We start from the raw sequence: 20,781 nt of genomic DNA, 5'->3' as shown, positions 1-20,781 counted from the left end.
GGGAGAGGGTGAGCATAGGGAGAGAGTGAGCACAGGAAGAGAGATTGAGCACAGGAAGAGAGTGTACACAGGGAGAGATTGATCACAGGGAGAGAGTGATCACAGGGAGAGAGTGAGCACAGTGAGAGTGAGCACAGTGAGAGAGTGAGCACAGGGAGAGAGTGAGCACAGGGAGAGAGTGATCACAGGGGGCGAGCGAGCACAGTGAGAGAGCGAGCTCAGTGAGAGAGCGAGTACAGAGAGAGAGCGATCACAGAAAGAGAGCGAGCACAGGGAGAGAGTGAGCACAGGGAGAGAGTGGGCACAGGGAGAGACTGAGCGCCGGGAGCGTCTGAGCACAGGGAGCGTCTGAGCAGAGCGAGAAAGCGAGCACAGTGAGAGAGTGAGCACAGGGAGAGACTGAGCACAGGGAGACTGAGCACATGGAGACTGACCAGAGGCAGAGACTGGTCACAGGGAGAGAATGAACATGGTGAGAGTGATCACAGTGATAGAGTGAGCACAGTGAGCGAGTGAGCACAGGGAGAGACTGAGCACAGGGAGACTGAACAAAGGGAGACTGAGCAAAGGGAGACTGAGCACAGGGAGAGAGTGAGAACAGGGAGAAAGTGAGCACAGGGAGAGAGTCAGCACAGGCTGAGCACATCCAGCCTGAGAACAGAGAGGCTGAGCACAGGGACAGACTGAGCACAGGGACAGACTGAGTACAGGGAGAGAGCGAGCACAGTGAGAGAGTGAGCACAGAGAGAGAGTGAGCACAGGGAGAGAATGAGCACAGGGAGAGACTGAGCACAGGGAGACTGAACAAAGGTAGACTGAGCAAAGGGAGACTGAGCACAGGTAGAGACTGAGCACAGTGAAACGTAGCACAGGGAGACTGACCACAGCAAGAGAGTGAGCACAGGGAGAGAGTGAGCACAGAAACAGAATGGGCACAGGGAGAGACTGAACACAGGGAGAGAGTGAGCACATGAAGAGAGTGAGCACATGAAGAGAGTGAGCACAGGGAGAGAGTGAGCACAGGGAGAGGGTGAGCATAGGGAGAGAGATTGAGCACAGGAAGAGAGTGTACACAGGGAGAGAGTGATCACAGGTAGAGAGTGAGCACAGGGAGAGGGTGAGCACAGGGAGCGAGCGAACACAATGAGAGAGAGAGCTCAGTGAGAGAGCGAGTACAGAGAGAGAGTGAGCACAGGGAGAGAGCGAGCACAGTGAGAGAGTGAGCAGAGGGTGAGAGTGAGCACAGGGAGGGAGTGAGCACAGGGAGAGAGTGATCACAGGGACAGAGTGAGCACAGGGAGAGGGTGAGCACAGGGAGAGAGTAAGCACACGGAGGCAGTGAGCACAGGAAGAGACTGAACACAGGGATAGAATGACTCAGGGAGAGAATGAGCACAGGGTGAGTCTGAGCATCGGGAGAAATGATCACAGGGAGAGACCGAGCACAGGCAGATACCGAGCACAGGGAGAGACTGAGCACAGAGATAGAGTGAGCACAGGGAGAGAGTGAGCACAGGGAGACTGAGCACAGGGAGACTGAGCACAGGGTGACTAAGCACAGGGTGACTGAGCACAGGGAGAGTGATAACAGGGAGAGAGTGTACACAAGGAGCGAGTGTACACAGGGAGAGTGTGAGTACAGGGACAGAGTGAACACAGGGTGAGAGTGAGCACAGGGCGAGAGTGAGCACATGGAGAGAGTGAGCACAGGGTGCGAGTGAGCACAGGGAGAGAGTGAGCAAAGGGAGAGAGTGAGAACAAAGAGAGAGTGAGTACAGAGAGAGAGAGTGAGCACAGGGAAAGAGTGAGCACAGGGAGAGTGTGAGCACAGGGAATGTGTGAGCATGGAGAGAGAGTGAGCACAGCGATAGACTGAGCACAGGGAGAGAGGGAGAACAGGGAGAGAGTGAGCACAGGGAGATAGTGATCACAGGGAGAGAGTGAGCACAGGCTGAGCACATCCAGCCTGAGAACAGAAAGGCTGATCACATGGACAGGCTGAGCACAGGGAGAGACTGACCACAGGGGGACACTGAGCACAGGGAAGACTGAGCACTGGGAGAGTCTGAGCACAGGGAGACACTGAGCACAGGGAGACACTGAGCACAGGAAGACACTGAGAACAGTAAGAGACAGAGCACACGGAGGGACAGAGCACTCGGTGAGAGAGAGCACTGGGAAAGACAGAGCACTGGGAGAGACAGAGCACTGCGAGAGACAGAGCACTGGGAGAGGCTGAGCACTGGGAGACGTTGAGTACAGGGAGAAACAGAGCACAAGGAGAGACTGAGCACAGCGAGTGAGGGAGCACAGGGAGAGAGTGAGCACAGGGAGAGAGTGAGCACAGGGAGAGAGTGAGCACAGGGAGAGAGTGAGCACAGGGAGAGAGTGGGCACAGGGAGAGATTGGGCACAGAGAGAGACTGAGCGCCGGGAGCGTCTGAGCACAGGGAGAGACAGAGCACAGGGAGAGTCTCAGCACAGGGAGAGAGAGAGAGCACAGGGAGAGAGTGAGCACAGAGAGAGAGTGAGCAGAGAGAGAGCGTGAGCACAGGGAGAGAGTGAGCACAGGGAGAGAGTGAGCACGGCGAGAGAGTGAGCACAGGGAGAGAGTGAGCACAGGGAGAGAGTGAGCACAGGGGGCCTGAGCACAGGGCGAGTCTGAGCAGCGGGAGAGACTGAGCACAGGGAGTGAGCGAGCACAGATAGAGACTGAGCAAAGGGAGAGACTGAGCACAGGGAGAGACTGAGCACAGGTATTAACTGAGCACAGTGAGAGAGAGAGTGAGCACAGGGAGAGAGTGAGCACAGGGAGAGAGTGAGCACAGGGAGAGAGTGAGCACAGGGAGAGAGAGGGAACCTAGGGAAAGAGTGAGCACAGGGAGAGTCTGAGCAAATGGAGAGAGTGAGCACAGCAAGAGCCTGAGCACAGGGAGAGAGTGAGCACAGGGAGAGAGTGAGCACAGGGAGAGAGTGACCACAGGGAGAGAGTGAGCACTGGGAGAGACTGAGCACAGTTAAACATAGCACAGGGAGACTGACCACAGCAAGAGAGTGAGCATAGGAAGAGAGTGAGAACAGGGAGAGAGTGAGCACAGGGAGAGAGTGAGCACAGGGAGAGGGTGAGCATAGGGAGAGAGTGAGCACAGGGTGAGACATTGAGCACAGGAAGAGAGTGTACACCGGGAGAGAGTGATCACAGGGACAGAGTGATCACAGGGAGAGAGTGAGACAGGGAGAGAGTGAGCACAGGGAAAGAGTGAGCACAGGGAGACTGAATACAGGGAGAGAGTGAGTACAGGGAGAGTGTGAGCACAGGGAGCGAGCGAGCACAGTGAGAGAGCGAGCTCAGTGAGACAGCGAGCACAGAGAGAGAGCGAGCACAGTGAGAGAGTGAGCAGAGGGAGAGAGTGAGCAGAGGGAGGGAGTGAGCACAGGGAGAGAGTGAGCACAGGGAGAGAGTGAGCACACGGAGAGAGTGAGCACAGGGAGAGAGTGAGCACAGGGAGAGAGTGAGCACAAGGAGAAATTGTGCACAGGGAGAGAGAAAGAGAGCACAGGGAGAGAGTGAGCACAGAGAGAGAGTGAGCACAAAGAGAGAGTGAGCACAGTGAGAGAGTGAGCACAGAGAGAGACTGAGCACAGGAAGAGACTGAACACCGGGAGAGAGTGATTCAGGGAGAGAATGAGCACAGGGTGAGTCTGAGCATAGGGAGAAATGTTCACAGGGAGAGACCGGGCACAGGCAGAGACCGAGCACAGGGAGAGACTGAGCACAGAGATAGAGTGAGCACAGGGAGAGAGTGAGCACAGGGAGACTGAGCATAGGGAGCTTGAGCACCGGGAGCCTGAGCACAGGGTGACTGAGCACAGGGTGACTGAGCACAGGGAGAGAGTGTACACAGGGAGAGAGTGTGCACAAGGAGAGAGTGTACACAGGGAGAGTGTGAGTACAGGGACATAGTGAGCACAGGGCGAGAGTGAGCACAGGGCGAGAGTGAGCAAAGGGAGAGAGTGAGCATAAAGAGAGAGTGAGCACAGAGAGAAAGAGTGAGCACAGGTAAAGAGTGAGCACAGGGAGAGTGTGAGCACAGGGAGACTGAGCACAGGGCGAGTCTGAGCAGCGGGAGAGACTGAGCACAGGGAGAGAGAGAGAGCACAACGAGACAGTGAACACAGGGCGAGAGTGAGCACAAGGAGAGAGTGAGCACAGGGAGAGAGTGAGCACAGAGAGAGAGTGAGCACAGGGAGAGAGTGAGCACAGGGGGAAAGTGAGCACAGGGGGAAAGTGAGCACGGGGAGAGAGTGTGAGTGAGCACAGGGAGAGAGTGAGCACGGAGAGAGAGTGAGCACGAGGAAAGAGTGTGCACGGGGAGAGTGTGAGCACATGGAGCGAGAGTGAGCACGGGGAGTGCGTGAGCACGTGGGGAGTGTGAGCACGTGGAGAGCGTGAGCATGGGGGGAGAGTAACACGGGGAGGGGTTGAGCACGGGGAGCGAGTGTGCACGGGGAGAGAGTGAGCACGAGGAGAGAGTGAGCACAGGGGTAGACCAAGCACTGGGAGAGACCGATTACTGGGAGAGACAGAGCACTGGGAGAGACAGAGCACAGGGAGAGACTGAGGACAGGAAGCCTGAGCACAGAAATGTTCAGCACTGAGTGGCTGAGCGCAGGGAGAGATTGGGAACAGGGAGAGACTGAGCACAGGGAGGGACAGATCACTGCGAGAAACAGAGCACTGGGAGAGACTGAGCACAGGGAGGGACAGAGCACAGGGAGAGAGTGAGCACTTGGAGAATGTGAGCACGGGGAGTGAGTGAGCATGGGTAGAGTGTGAGCACGGGGAGAGTGTGAGCATGGGGAGAGACTGAGCACGGGGAGAGTGTGAGCACTGGGAGTGAGTGAGCACGGCGAGAATGTGAGCACGGGGAGAGAGTGAGCACGGGGAGAGAGTGAGCACGGGGAGAGAGTGAGCACGGGGAGAGAGAGAGAGTACGGGGGAGAGTGAGCACGGGGGGAGAGTGAGCTTGGGGGGAGAGTGAGCACGGGGAGCGAATGTGCACAGGGAGAGATTGAGCACGGTGAGAGACTGACCACAGGGTGACTGATTTAGCACAGGTAGAGAGTGAGCATAGGGAGAGAATGAGCACAGGGAGAGAGTGAGCACAGGAAGAGACAGAGCACAGGGAGATTCTGAGCACAGCAAGAGTGTACACAGAGAGAGTCTCAGCACAGGGAGATTGAGAGAACACAGGGAGAGAGTAAGCACAGAAAGAGAGTGAGCACAGTGAGAGAGTGAGCACAGGGAGAGACTGAGCACAGGCAGAGAGTGAGCACAGGGAGAGAGTGAGCACAGTGAGAGAGATTGAGCACAGGGAGAGAGTGTATACAAGGAGAGAGTGATCACAGGGAGAGAGTGAGCACAGGGAGAGAGTGAGCACAAGGAGAGATTGTGCACAGGGAGAGAGAGAGAGCACAGGGAGAGAGTGAGCACAGAGAGAGAGTGAGCACAAAGAGAGAGTGTGCACAGGGAGAGAGCGAGCACAGTGAGAGAGTGAGAACAGAGAGAGACTGAGCACAGGAAGAGAGTGAACACAGGGAGAGAGTGACTCAGGGAGAGAATGAGCACAGGGTGAGTCTGAGCATAGCGAGAAATGATCACAGGGAGAGACCGGGCACAGGCAGAGACCGAGCACAGGGAGAGACTGAGCACAGAGAGAGAGTGAGCACAGGGAGACTGAGCACAGGGAGACTGAGCACAGGGTGCCTGAGCACCGGGAGACTGAGCACAGGGTGACTGAGCACAGGGTGACTGAGCACAGGGAGAGAGTGATAACAGGGAGAGAGTGTACACAAGGAGAGAGTGTACACAGGGAGAGTGTGAGAACAGGGACAGAGTGAGCGCAGGGCGAGAGTGAGCACAGGGCGAGAGTGAGCACAGGGAGAGAGTGAGCACAGGGAGAGAGTGAGCACAGGGAGAGAGTGAGCACAGGGAGAGTGTGAGCACAGGGAGAGTGTGAGCACGGAGAGAGAGTGAGCACAGCGATAGACTGAGCACAGGGAGAGAGGGAGCACATGGAGAGAGGGAGCACAGGGAGAGTCTGAGCACAGGGAGAGAGTGAGCACAGGGAGCAAGTGATAACAGGGAGAGAGTGTACACAAGGAGAGAGTGTACACAGGGAGAGTGTGAGTACAGGGACAGAGTGAGCACAGGGAGAGAGTGAGAACGGGGAGAGTGTGACCACGGGGGGAGAGTGAGATCGGGGAGAGACTGAGCGCAGGGAGAGATTTAGCACAGGGAGAGAGTGAGCACAGGAAGAGAGAGAGCAAAGTGAGAGACTGTGCGCACAGGGAGAGAAGAATCGCAGGAAGAGAACGATCACAGGGAGATATCGATCACGGCGTGAGTGCGAGCATTGGGAGACCGAGCACTGGGAGAGGCCGAGCACTGGGAGAGACCGAGCACAGGAAGACACTGAGCACCTGGAGAGACTGAGCACGGGAAGAGACTGAACACGGGTAGAGACTGAGCACGGGGAGAGAGTGATCACCGACAGACAGTGGGCACAGACAGAGAGTGAGCACAGACAGAATGTTAGCACAGGGCGCGAGTGAGCACAGTTCGAGACTTTTAAAAGGGAGCGCCTTTTAAAAGAGTGAGACTGAGAAAAGGGAGAGGCTGAGAAAAGTGAGACTAAACACAGGGAGAGTGTGAGCACAGGGAGAGAGTGAGCACAGGGAGAGAGTGAGCACAGGGAGAGACCGAGCACTGGGAGAGACTGTGCACAGGGAAAGACTGAACACAGGGAGGGACTGAGCACAGGGAGGGTCTGAGCGCACAGCGGGAGACCGAGCATGGGGAGAGACTGAGCACTGGGTGACTGAAGACAGGGGAGAGTGAGCACAGGGAGAGACCGAGCACTGGGTGAGAGTGAGCACAGGGAGACTGAGCACGGGGAGAGACTGAGCACTGGGAGGGACTTTAAATTGGAGAGACTGATAAAAGGGAGAGACTGAGAAAAGGGAGAGACTGAGCACAGGGAGAAAAAGAGTACAGCGGGACTAAACATAGGGAGAGACTTAACACGGGGAGAGATTGAACACGGGGAGAGATGGAGCGCAGGGAGAGACTGAGCGCCGCGAGAGAGTGAGCATCGGGAGAGAGTGAGAGAGTGAGCACAGGGAGAGACTGAGCACGGGGAGAGACGGAGCAAAAGGGAGAGACGGAGCACAGCAAGGGACTGAGCACAGGGGGAGAATGAGCACTGGAAGGGACTGAGCACAGGGATTCTGACCAATGTGTCTGCCTGTTATTTTCGATATTGTATATGTTGTTCTCAGCGATTTTCTTTCAGTGAATGATTCGTCGATACAGACATTGGTAGCCCATTAATTGATGACGATAGTTATACAATGGAAGATAAATGAGTGAAGGAGAGAGTTGCTTAATAGCAGATTGTTGAGAATTGGGGAATTATGGACAATGACAGTTCACTGCTGACAGAGAGAGTCGTACAATTGTTGTTCATTGTGGATGGAAAGAGTTATTCAATGGGAGTCCATTGAATGATGGTGAGGGAAGGAGGGGGTTTAATGATTGATAGCTCATTGAATGATGATGGCGGTGAGGTTGAACGATAGGAGCTCATTGAGTGATTGTTGTCAGTTGGATTTGGAGCTAATTGAATAATGGTAAAATATGGACAATTATAGCTTATTGAGTGAGTGGGAGAGAGTTGAAGAAAGGGAGCTCAATGTGAGACTGGTAGAGTGTGAGACAACAGACGTTAGTGGAGTGATTTCGAGAGTTGGACAAAGTATTTATGTTGAACCTTGTACAATGCGAGCTAATTGAGTAACTGGGAGAGAGCTGGAAAATGGGAGCTCCATGACTAATGTCACGAGTTTTTTACAGTGTGAGTCTATTGAGTGGTGGAGTGCTGGGGAAATGGAGATCATTGATTGCTGACGTTAGTCGCACAATGGGTGTTCATTGAGTGGTGCAGATTGCTGGACAATTGGAGAACATTGAGTGGCTGGTGGAGGATCGGATACTGGAGAAATTGGAGAAAGACTTGCATTTATATCGCAGCTTTCACGACCTCAGGACATGAGAAAGCGGTTGCAGCCAATAAAATATTTTTGAAAAGTAGTCGCCGTTGTAATGTATGAAACACGACAGCCAGTTTGGGCAAAGTGAGCTCCCACCAACAACAATACAATAAAGATCAGATAATGATGTTGATTGAGGGCTAACTATTGTCCAGGACACCATGGATAAATCCCTTGCTCTTCTTCGAAATAGTGCCATAGGATCGTTTCCGTCCACCTGAGAGAGCCGCCGGGGTCTCCATTTATAGTCTCATCTGAAGTACGGCACTTCTGGCAGTGTAGTACTCCCTCAGTACTGCACTGGAATGTCACTAAGTGATGTAGATAGTTGAACAAAAAGGAGTTCGTTGATTTATGAACAGTTGTACAATAGGAGTTCACTAAGTGATTGGGAGAGTGTTGGACAATGTGTACGCATTTAATGATGGAGCATGTTGGACAATTGGAGCCCATTGATTGATGAAGATAGTTACAATTGGGTTACGGATATAGGTGGATTTACAGAGCTCATTAATTGATGGTGGGAGTTGGAAAATTGGAGCTCATTGAATAAGGGAACATTCGGACAATGAGAGCTTATTGAATGATTGGGATAGAGTTGAACAATGCGAGATCATTGAGTAAATGTTAGAGAGTGAAACAATAAGAGTTAATTGATGTAGAAAGTTGGACAAAAGGGAGGTAATTGATTTATGGTGAAAGTTGCATAATGAGAGCTCGGTAAGTGATAGAAATACTTAGATAAATGGAGCTTGCAGATTGGTGAAATTGAGTTGACTAGGCCTATATTTTCTAGAGTTTAGAATAATAAGAGGCGATCTTATTGAAACATAAAACATTCGTAAAGGGTAGACGCAGGGAGGATATTTTCCCTGCCTGATGTGTCTTGTACCAGGGGTCACAGTCTCAGAATAAGGGGTCGGCCATTTAGGACTGAGATGAGGAGAAATTTCTTCAATCAGAGGGTGGTGAATCTTTGGAATTCTCCACACCAGAGATTTGTGGAGGCTCAGACGTTGAGTATATTCAAGACAGAGAATGATAGATTATTGATTCAGGGAATCAAGGGATATGTGGAGAATGCAGGAAAGTGGAGTTGACGTAGAAGATCAGCCATGATCTTATGGAATGGTGGAGCAGGCTCGAGCGGCCAAATGGTCTACTCCTGCTCCTATTTCTTGTGTGCTTATGTGGGAACTGCACAATTGGAACACATTGAGTGACTGACAGTGAGTCGGATATTGGAGTTCATTGAGTGATGTAGGGAGTCGGGCAAAAAAGAACTCATTCATTTATGAGAAGAGTTGTACAATGGTCGCTCATCGAGTGATGGAGTATATTAGACACCTGCAACTCATTGATTGATGGTGACAGTTGGACAATGTAAGCACATTGCATAATGCAGAGAATTGGTTACTGGCCGTTTTAGAATGGGAGCTCATTGAGTGATGGAAAGATAACGACCGTGGAGCACTTTGGGTGACTAGCAGAGCAATGGTTAATGGGATCTGAGCGAGTGATGGAGATCGTTGGACATCAAAAGCACATTGCATGACTAAGACAGTGTTCAGCACTGGGAGCTCATTCAATGAGACAGAGGGTTGGGTAATGGCAGCTCATTTGGTCGAACTTGGCTAATGGCTGTTTATCGAGTGAACTAGAGAGTTGGGCAAAGGGAACTCAATGAGTGTTGGAAAGAGACCGAAAATGGGAACTAAATGATTGATAGAGAGCGTTGAATAACTGGAGCTCATTGATTGATGATGAGAGTTCGACAATGGAAAATCTTTGAGTGGGGGATACTCGGACCATGGGCTGCCATTGATGGTGATAGCATCATAATAAATCATTGAGTGAGGGGAGAGTTAGAAAATGTAAGCACATTGAATGATGCATAGACTTGGACAATGAGAGCTCATTGAGTGATTGGTGGAGAGTAGTACAGTGGGAGCTCATTGTGTGAGGCAGAGATGGACAATGAGACCTCTTTTGAAGGGTCGTTGGGCCTGACTGTCTGCTTCCATTCCCCAGCTATGTTTGTGCCTGGGTGTCCCTGGAGATAGAGTATGTAGTGTGCACCGGCACACTCGAGGCCTTCCGTGATTGGTGGGCACCAGAGGAACTGGAGTGCATCATCACAAGCAGCAATTTTAATTTGGTTTATTAAGGTTTCCTTTAAACGTATTTTCATGAATTGAAGGTTCTAATTGCTGTGCCCCTTTAACAAGAGGGCACATGATTGAATTAATTTGGCAAATCGCTGGTATTTGAGTTGAGATATCTGTGGCTGATTGAGCGAGTTGGACAATTGGATCTTATTAAATGCTGGAGAGAGTTGGAAAAATGGAAACTTATTTATTGACAGGAAAAGGTGAACAATAGAGCCTGTTGATGCTGGAGAAGGTTGGACAATTGCAGCTCATTGTCTGATGGTCAGAATTGCTTAATGGGCTGTCATTGAGTGATGATGAAGCATGGACAGTGGGAGCTCATCGAGTGATACAAAGAGTTGGATAATGGCACCTCATTGAAAAAAAGTAAAAATTTGGTTTATGGGAGCTTATTGAGTGATGGGAAAATATGAACAATGGGACAATGTGAGCTCATTTAAGGATGGAGAGAGTGGGGAAATGGGAGGTTATTGAATGAGTGGTCAAGATTTACAATGGGAATTCATTGACATGAGTTTTGTCACGAGTTGGACAAAAGATGAATATTGATTGATGGAGAACGTTGCAAAGATTTAGCTCACTGGCTAGTGGACAGAGTCAGTTAAAGGGAGCTCATTGAGTGATGTAGAAAGAAATACAGTGGGAGCTCATTAATGGTGGTGACGTTGGACAATGTGAGCTTATTCGGTAACTGGTAGAGAATTGGACAACTGGAGGTCATTGAGTGAAGTAGAACGTTGGTTAATGGGAACTCATTGACCAATGGAGAAATATGGAGAATGTAGATCATTGCTGAAGGAAACAGTTGAACTATATCAACGCATTGAGTGATGAAGCGTGTTGGACAATGGAAGTTGATTGAGTGAGTGGGGGAGTTGGGAAAGGTGAGTTCCTTGCAATATGGAGAGGGAGTTGAACAATGCGAGCTTATTGATTAACTGGTAGAGATTTGGACAATATGAGCTGCTTATGTGTTATAGAAAGTTGGCCATTAAGAGCAAATTGAATGACGGAAAGACTTGAACAACGACAGCACTGAGTTAGAGAATAGTTCGGCAATGGGAGATTATTGTGTGATTTGGACAGTTGGACAGAAGGAATGTCATTGAATGGGCGATTTGAGCAACTGGAGCTCAGTGATTGGTGGTGAGAGAGATTTGAACAATAGGAGCTCATTGGGCGACCGGGGAGAGTTGGACAATGGGAGTTAATTGTGTGATGAAGAGAGTTGGACCATATGATCTCATTGAGTCAGGGACATTTGGTCAATGTGATGCCATTGAGGGATTGGGAGATATTGGACACAGCAATCTCGTTGATTGATGGTGAGAGTGAAAAATGGGGGCTCATAAATTGAAGGCGAGATTTGGACAATTGTAGCTTATTGACTGATGGACAGAGTTAGTTGTTAGAGCTCATTGAGTGATGTTGGAGGATGGACAGTGAGAGAACATTGATGAAGGAAGGGGTTCGATGATGGGATCTCTGAGTGGTCGAGAGAGTTGGTGAATGGGGACTCATTGGATGTTCAAAAGCATTGGTTAATGGAAGCTCATATAGGAATGGAGAAATATGGATACTTGGATTTTGTTGAAGGAGACAGTTGAACAAGGTGGGATTATTGAGTTTGTGAGAGTTGGACAAAGGAAACTCACAGAAGATCGAACGTTTTGAAAAATGGGAGGTCATTAAGTGTGTGAGCGAGTTGGGAAAGTTGAGTTTATTCTGTTATGGAGAGAGAGTTGTACAATATAATATTGAGTTGCTTATAAAGTTTGACAATAGAAGTTCATTGAGTGATGTGGAGCATTGGATGAAATGGGGAACATCGATTGATGGAGGAAGTTGGAAAATGGCAGCTCATTGGCTGCTGAACAGAGCTGGTTAATGGGAGCTCATTGATTGATATGGATAAATGAACAGTGGGATCGCATTGATGACAGTGAGTTGGACAATGTGAGCTGAACAATGTGAGCTTGCTGTGTGACTGGTAGCAAGTTGCACAAATGGAGATCATTGAATGAATTAGAAAATTGGTTAATGGGATCTCATTGAGTGATGGTGAGTGTTGGCATTGGGAGATCATTGAGTGAGTTAGAGAGTTTGAAGCATGAGTTCATTGATTTAAGCAGAGGAAGTTAATGAATCCAAACTCATTAATTGACTTGGATAGAGTTGGACAATGGGAACTCACTGAGTGATTGAAAGTTCTGGAAAATGGGAGGTAATTGAGTGAGTGAGAGAGTTGTGAAATTTGTGCTCATTGTGTTAAGGAGAGGAAGTTGATGAATGTGAAATCATTGAGTGACTGGGAGAGAGTTGGACAAGATGAGTTCATTGATGGTGAGTGTTGGGCAATCTGTTCATTCAGTGATGTAGAGTGTCGGTCTATGGTAGCCCATCAAATGATGGAGAGAGGTCAAAGGCTGGGTATTCTGCGGCATGTGTCTCACCTCCTGACTCCCCAAATCCTTTCCACATCTATAAGGCACAATTCAGGAGTGTGATGGAATGCTCTCCACTTGCCACATGAGTCGCACACCATCCTAACTTGAAAATATATCTGCCGTTCCTTCATTGTCGCTCGGTCAAAATCCTGGAACTCCCTCCCTCACAGCACTGTGGGAGTTCCTTCACCACAAGCACTGCAGTGGTTCAAGAAAATGGTTCACCACTACCTTCTCTAAGGAAACTAGGGATGGGAAACAAATGTTGCCCTTCCCAGCAGTGCCCACATCCCATGAAGGAATAAGAAATGTTAGAGAATGGGAGCTCATTGTGTGACTGGGAGAGTTGGACTCTAGTATCTCATGGAGTGATGGACAGCGTTGGTTAGTGGGAGCACATTGAGTGAGGGAGTTGGGAACGGTGAGATAGTTGAGTGACTGGAAGAACTGAACAATGGGAGCTTATTGGAAATCCAGAGAGTTAGACACTTGGAGCTCATTGGCAGAGAGTTGGATAATGGGAGCACATAAGAACATAAAAACATTAGAAATAGGAGCAGGAGTAGGCCATTTGGCCACTCGAGCCTGCTCCAACATTTAACAAGATAATGGCTGATCTGATCATGGAAACAACTCCACTTCCCTACCTGCACCCCATAACTCTTTTTTTCCTGATCGCTCGAAAGTGTACCCTGTCAATCCCCCTCAGAATCTTGTATGTTTCAGTGAGATCACCTCTCATTCCTCTAAACACCAGAGTGTACAGGCCTAATCTACTCAATCTTTCCTCATAGGACAACCCCCTCTTCCCAGGGATCAATCTAGGAAACCTTTGTTGCACCGCCTCTAAGGCAAGTATATCCTCCCCTGAATAACGAGACCAAAACTGTGTACAGTACTCCAGGTGTGGTCTCACCAAAGCCCTATATAATTGCAGCAAGACTAACTTACTCTTATACGCCAACCCCCTTGTAATAATGGCTAACATACATTTGCTTTCCTAATTGATTGCTGTATCTTCATGATAACTGTCTGTGATTCATTTACAAGGACACGCAAATCCCTCTGCATATTAACATTTAATAGTCACTCACCATTTAAAAAATATTATGCTTTATATTAATCCTAACAAAGTGGATAACTTTACACTTCTCCACATTGTATTCCATCTGCCATGTTCTTGCCCAATCAATAAACTGTCTATATCCCTTTGTAACCTGTTTAATCCAGTGCACAGCTTATCTTCCCATCTAGCATTGTAACGTCCGTAAGCCAAGGGGGCCATCAGCCGGTCCAGGCATCGGGCGGTCGAGGGGGTCGTTTACCCCGACTGCCTGCCTCTCTTCTGCGGTTACATCTGAGCCAGGGTGTCCCTGGAGATGGAGCACGTGGTGTCCACCGGTACGCTCGAGGCCTTCCACGAGAGGTGGGCGCTGGAGGGACTGGAGTGCATCATCACTGCCAGCAAACAAATTTTAATTTGATTTTATATGTTTTAAAGTTTAATTTGTTTTATTGCCAGGTTTTAGTGCCCACCCCCCTTTTAGCGAGGGGACACTTGTAAAATTTGTGTTTTAAAGTGCCATAAAAATAAACACCAACTCTCCCCCCTAAAAAAGGGCACTTGAAAAGTGTTTGGAGCTTCCCCCCCCCCCTCCCGCCCCGCCCCCGTTTAATCAGGGGGCACTTGAATTAATTGTTTAATTTGTTTCACAACAAAATAGTTGTGACGTCAGTAAATTGGATACATTAAACTCGGTCTCATCATCTAAGTCATTGGAGTAGATTGTACATAGCTGAGGCACAAGCACTTGATCCTTATATTTGCAACCTGGCAAACTGAAAATGGACAGGTCCATTGCTATTTTTTTTCCATCCATGAACCAATCCTGAATCCAAGCTAATATATTATCCCCCAATCCCTTGAGACCTAATCTTCTGTGACATGATGCCGCGAATGATGACTAGCCTTGGACAATGTGAGCTCATTGAGCGAGGGAAAGGGTTGGACAATGGCAGCTCGTTGACTGATGGAGAGAGTTGAATAAAGGAGCACATTGGGTGACTGGTAGAAGGTTGGACAAAAGGGAGCTGACTGATGAAGAATGCTGGAAAATGAAACATCGAAACATAGAAAATAGGTGCAGGAGTAGGCCATTCGGCCCTTCGAGCCTGCATCACCATTCATTAATATAATGGCTGATTATTCACCTCAGTGCCACTTTCCTGCTTTCCCTCCATACCCCTTGATCCCTTTCATCGTAAGGGCCATATCTAACTCCCTCTTGAATATATCCAATGAACTGGCATCAACAACTCTCTGCGGTAGGGAATTCCACGGGTTAACACCTCTCAGAGTGAAGACGTTTCTCCTCATCTCAATCCTAAATGGCTTACCCCTTATCCTTAGACTATATCCCCTGGTTCTGGACTTCCCCAACATGGGGAACATTCTTCCTGCATCTAACCTGTCCAGTCCAGTCAGAATTGTATATGTTTCTATGAGATCCCCTCTCATCCTTCTAAACTCCAGTGAATACAGCCCCAGTTGATCCAGTCTCTCCTCATAGGTCAGTCCTGCCATCCCGGGAATCAGTCTGGTGAACCTTCGCTGCATTCCCTCAATAGCAACAATGTCCTTCCTCAGATTAGGAGAACAAACCTGAACACAATATTACAGGTGAGGCATCACTAAGGCCCTGTCCAACTGCAGTAAGACCTCCCTGTCCCTATTTTCAAATCCACTCGCTATGAAGGCCAACATACCATTTGTCATCTTCACCGCCTGCTGCATCTGTCTGCCAACTTTCAATGACTGATGTACCATGACACCCAGGATTCGTTACAACTCCCCTTTTCCTAATCTGCCGCGATTCAGATAATATTGTGCCTTCATGTTTTTGCCACCAAAGTGGATAACCTCCCATTTATCCACATTATACTGCATCTGTCATGCGTTTGCTCACTCACCTAACCTGTCCAAGTCACCCTGCAGCCTCTTAGCATCCTCCTCACAGCTCACACCGCCACCCAGCTTAGTATCATCTGCAAACTTGGACATATTACACTCCATTCCATCACCTAAATCATGAATGTATATTGTAAATAGCTGGGGTCCCAGCACTGAGCCCTGCGGCACCCCAGTAGCCTTTCCAAAAAGGACCCATTTATACTGACTCTCTGCTTCCTATCTGCCAACCAGTTCTCTCTCCACGTCAGTACATTACCCCAAATACCATGTGCTTTAATTTTGCAAACCAATCTCTTATGTGGGACCTTGTCAAAAGCCTTTTGAAAATGCAAATACACCACATCCACTGGTTCTCCCTTGTCCACTCTACCAGTTCCATCCTCAAAAAATTCGAGAAGAGTTGTCAAGCATTATTTCACTTTCATAAATCCATGCTGACTTGGACCGATCCTGTCACTGCTTTCCAAATGCGCTGCTATTTCACCTTTAACAATTGATTCCAACATTTTCCCCATTACTGATGCCAGGCTAACCGGTCTATAATTACCTGCTTTCTCTCTCCCTTCTTTCTTAAAACGTGGTGTTACATTAGCCACCCTCCAATCCATAGGAACTGATGCAGTGCCGATAGACATGGAAAATGATCTCCAATGCATCCACTACTTCTAGGGCCACTTCATTAAGTATTCTGGGATGCAGCCTATCAGACCCCAGGGATTTATCGTCCTTAAATCCCATCAATTTCCCGAACACAATTTTCCGCCTAATAAGGATTTCCTTCAGTTTCTCCTTCTCACTAGTCCCTCGATCCCCTAGTATTTCCGGAAGCTTATTTGTGTCTTCCTTCATGAAGACAGAACCAAAGTATGTGTTGAACTGGTCCGCCATTTCTTTGTTCCCCATTATAATTTCACCTGAATCTGACTGCAAAGGACCTACGTTTGTCTTTACTAATCTTACTGAGCCCTCACCTGGAATATTGTGTTCAGTTTTGGTCTCCTAACCTGAGGAGGGACATTCTTGCTATTGAGGAAGTGCAGCGAAGGTTCACCAGATTGATTCCCGGGATGGCAGGTCTGACATGTGTGGATCGACTGAGCTTGTATTCACTGGAGTTTAGAAGGATGAGAAGGGATCTCATAGAAACATATAAAATTATGAGGGGACTGGACAGGTTAGATGCAGGAAGAATGTTCCCCATGTTGGGGAAGCCCAGAACCAGGAGACCAAGTCTAAGGATAAGGGGTAAGCCATTTAGGACTGAGATGAGGAGAAACATCTTCAATCTGAGAGATGTTAACCTGTGGAATTCCCTACCTCAGAGAGATGTTGATGTCAGTTCATTTGATATGTTGAAGAGGGAGTTAAATATGGCCCTCATGGCTAAAAGGTTCAAGGGGTATGGGGAGAAATCAGGCAAGGGGTACTGAGGTGAATGATCAGCCATGAACATATTGAATGGTGGTGCAGTCTCGAAAGGCTGAATGGCCTACTCCTGCACCTATTTTTTATGTTTCTATGTTTCTATGTTCTTCTCTTCACATATCTATAGAAGCTTTTGCAGTCAGTGTTTATGTTCCCAGCAAACTTCCTTTCATACTCGCTTTTCCCCCTCCTAATTAAACCCCTTGTCCTGTTTTGCTGAATTATAAAATCCCCCAATCCTCAGGTTTGCTGCATTTTCTGGTCAATTTATATGCCTCTTCCTTGGATTTAACACTATCCTTAATTGCCCTTGTTAGCCATGGTTGAGCCACCTTCCCCGTTTCATTTTTACTCCAGACATGGATGTACAATTGTTGAAGTTCATCCATGTGATCTTTAAATGTTTGCCATTGCCTATCCACTGTCAACCCTTTAAGTATCACTCGGCAGGCTATTCTCGCCAATTCACGTCTCATGCAATCCAAGTTACCTTTCCTTAAGTTCAGGACCCTAGTCTCTGAATTAACTGTGTCACTCTCCATCTTAATAAAGAATTCTACCATATTATGATCACTCTTCCCCAAGGATCCTCGCACAACAAGATTGCAAATTAGTCCTTTCTCATTACACATCATCAACTCTGGGATGACGAGCCCTCTAGTTGGTTCCTCGACATATTGGTCTAGAAAACCATCCCTAACACAATCCAAGAAATTCTTCTCCACCACATTGCTACCAGTTTGGTTACCCCAATCAATATGTAGATTAAAGTCGCCCATGATAACTGCTGTACCTTTATTGCACGCATCCCTAATTTCTTGTTTGATGCTATCCCCAACCTCACTACAACTGTTTGGCGGTGTCTACACAACTTCCACGAGCGTTTTCTGCCCCTTGGTATTCCGTAGCTCCACCCATACCGATTCCACATCATCCAACCTAAATTCCTTCCTTACCATTGCATTAATTTCCTCTTTAACCAACAACGCTACCCCACCTCCTTTTCCTTTCTGTCTATCTTCCTGAATGTTGAATACCACTGGATGTTGAGTTCCCAGCCTTGGTCGCCCTGGAGCCATGTCTCCATGATGCCTTTTACATCATATCCGTTAACAGCTATTTGTACATTGAGTGTTAGAGACTGTTGGGAAACTAGCGCTCATTGATTGAGAGTTGGACAATGGGAGTTCATTGATTGACAGAGAGTTTGGCATTGTCAGATAATTAAGTGACTGAGAAAGAATTGAAGAATGGGAGCTCATGAATTGATGAAGGTGGTAGAACAATGGGAGCTGATTGAGCGATGCAGAAAATTTGGTAATGGAAAGTCTTTGACGGATACAGACAGTCGGACAATGGGTGCTTATTGAGCGATGCAGAGTTGCGCACTGGGAGGTGATTGAGTGAAGAAGTGAGTTGGACAACTGGATCTCATTGAGTTCTGATGAGAATTGAACACCAGGAGCTCATTGGGTGATTGGATGACAGTTGGAAATTTGGACCGAAAAGTGAAATGGAATTGGTACAGTTTATACAAATATGTAAAAACCATGTATTGGTCTGAATGCCAATAATTCTATTCTCCAATCTTTGTCTGTATCCTAAATTAGAAATGTTCTCTCTTCCGACAACTTGCTACACTCCCTCTTCTTTGTATCAAGTCAGGAGTGTGTTGAAATCAAGACTCATTGCATGATCGACTCCAACTCATTCAATGTCAGGGGTACTCGACACCGCCGTCTGATATGGTCTTCATCCCACAATCAGAAGGCTCTCAATTCTGAACAGAGGCCTTTCCTCATCATCATCCATGCTTTACGTTGCCTTCTCTCCCAATGTTTCCAAGCTCGGTGTCATCCTATAACACATGTGTGGGTGTAATTACTAACCGTCACCTCTCTTTCCCTCTCTGGCAGCTAACTTAATGACCATCGTGATTCTCTCCCGCGGGAGCTGTGACCTCGCCAAATGCACCGGCCGTTACCTGGTCTCCATGGCAGCGGCGGACTTGCTGGTCATCATCTTCTGTGTTATGTTGAACTACTTGGGATCTCTCTACTTCCCCTTCTCGATCCTCACCTATTAGCACGTGTGCAGCCTGAAAGGCATCATGAATGCCGCGGTGGTTGACTGCTCGGTCTGGCTCACTGTGGCCTTCACCTTCGATCAATTTGTCGCCATTTGTTGCCAGAGGTGGAAAGTGAGATACTGCACAGAGGAGACGGCAGCGCGGGTAATAACCACCATATGCACGGTGAGCTACTTGCGCAATATCCCGCGCTACTTCATCTACGAACCGGTTATCATCCCCAGTTCATTTCCTGGCCGTAGACTTCGCAATGTGTGCACAAAGTCCCCCTGGGCTGTTTACATGTGGTCCGGCACAGTCTTAACCCCTCTCATTCCCTACGTGTGTATCTCGCTGCTCAACGCTCTCACCGTCAGGCACGTTCTCGTGGCCAGTCGGGTCCGCAGGGCATTCCGGGGTCAAGGTGGCGATGGGAAGCAAATTGACCCCGAGATGGAAAACCGGAGAAGATCCATCATCCTACTCTTCGCCATATCGGGCAGCTTCATCGTGCTGTGGATTACCAGAGTGGTGGACTTTGTGTTTCAGGAGATATTGCTGGACGTGAGCCACAATGTCATAGTCAGCCAAGTCGGCGACATGCTGATGTACCTGAACTCCTGCACCAACACCTGCATTTACGCTCTCACCCAGGCTAAGTTCAGGGAGGAGATGAGGCGAGCCATCACACAGCCCATTCATCGGTTCCTGAAACTCATCAAAAAATAAACATCAAAGCAGAGTTTGTTAACTCATCGACCCAACCAGCAACTGCCCGCAGGGGTGGAGTGGGGTCTGGACAACCGTAACGAGCCGAGATTCTGCCAATCATGTCCCATTTAGATGTTGTGTTATATGTTTAAAAAAACAGACAGTTGTGGAAAAGTGAGTCAGCGCATCAAGGGCAAAAAGTTGAGTTAACAGTGACAAGGAAGGAGAGAAGGTGAACCTGGGCTGTTCAGGGCCGATCATCGCTGGAGCAATTCCACTCCCCCTTCAGTCTCTCTAATGTCTTCTCACCATCTATGATCTGTCATCCAACACTTACACATTTTCACCATCTACAAGGCACAAGTCAGGAGTGTAATGGAATACTCTCCACTTGCCTGGATGAGTGCAGTTCCAACAACACACAAGAAGCTCGACACCATCCAGGACAAAGCAGCACGCTTGATCGGCATCCCATCCCCCACTTTAAACATTCACTCCCTCCACCACCGGTGCACTGTGGCTGCAGTGTGTACCATCTACAAGATGTTCTGCAGCAATTTGCCAAGGCTTCTTCGGCAGCACCTCCCAAACCCGCAAGCTCTACCACCTAGAAGGTCAAGGGCAGAAAACACATCGGAACACCACCACCTTCACGTTCCCCTTCAAGTCATACCCATCCTGACTTAAAAATATATCGCTGTTCCATCATAGTCGCTGAGTCAAAGTCCTGGAATTCCCTCCCTTACAGCACTTACGGAGGATCTTCACGACACATTGGGTTACATAAGAGCATAATAAATATGGGTAGGAGTAGGGCATTTGGTCCCTCGAACCTGTCCCGCTATTCAATAAGATCATGGCTGATTTGAGCTTGGGC

The 20,781-nt window shown here is 48.5% G+C and overlaps 1 pseudogene; it reads left to right on the top strand.

Moving 5' to 3' along the window:
• LOC139240774 (probable G-protein coupled receptor 139) overlaps positions 1–19,922 on the top strand; it is a 46,616-nt pseudogene extending 26,694 nt beyond the window's left edge.
• Positions 19,923–20,781: the final 859 nt, after the last annotated feature.

Source organism: Pristiophorus japonicus, chromosome X (assembly GCF_044704955.1).
Source record: "Pristiophorus japonicus isolate sPriJap1 chromosome X, sPriJap1.hap1, whole genome shotgun sequence".
Lineage (NCBI taxonomy): Eukaryota > Metazoa > Chordata > Chondrichthyes > Pristiophoridae > Pristiophorus > Pristiophorus japonicus.
The sequence above is the reverse complement of the archived record's forward strand: the minus strand, read 5'-3'. Positions and strand labels throughout refer to the sequence as shown.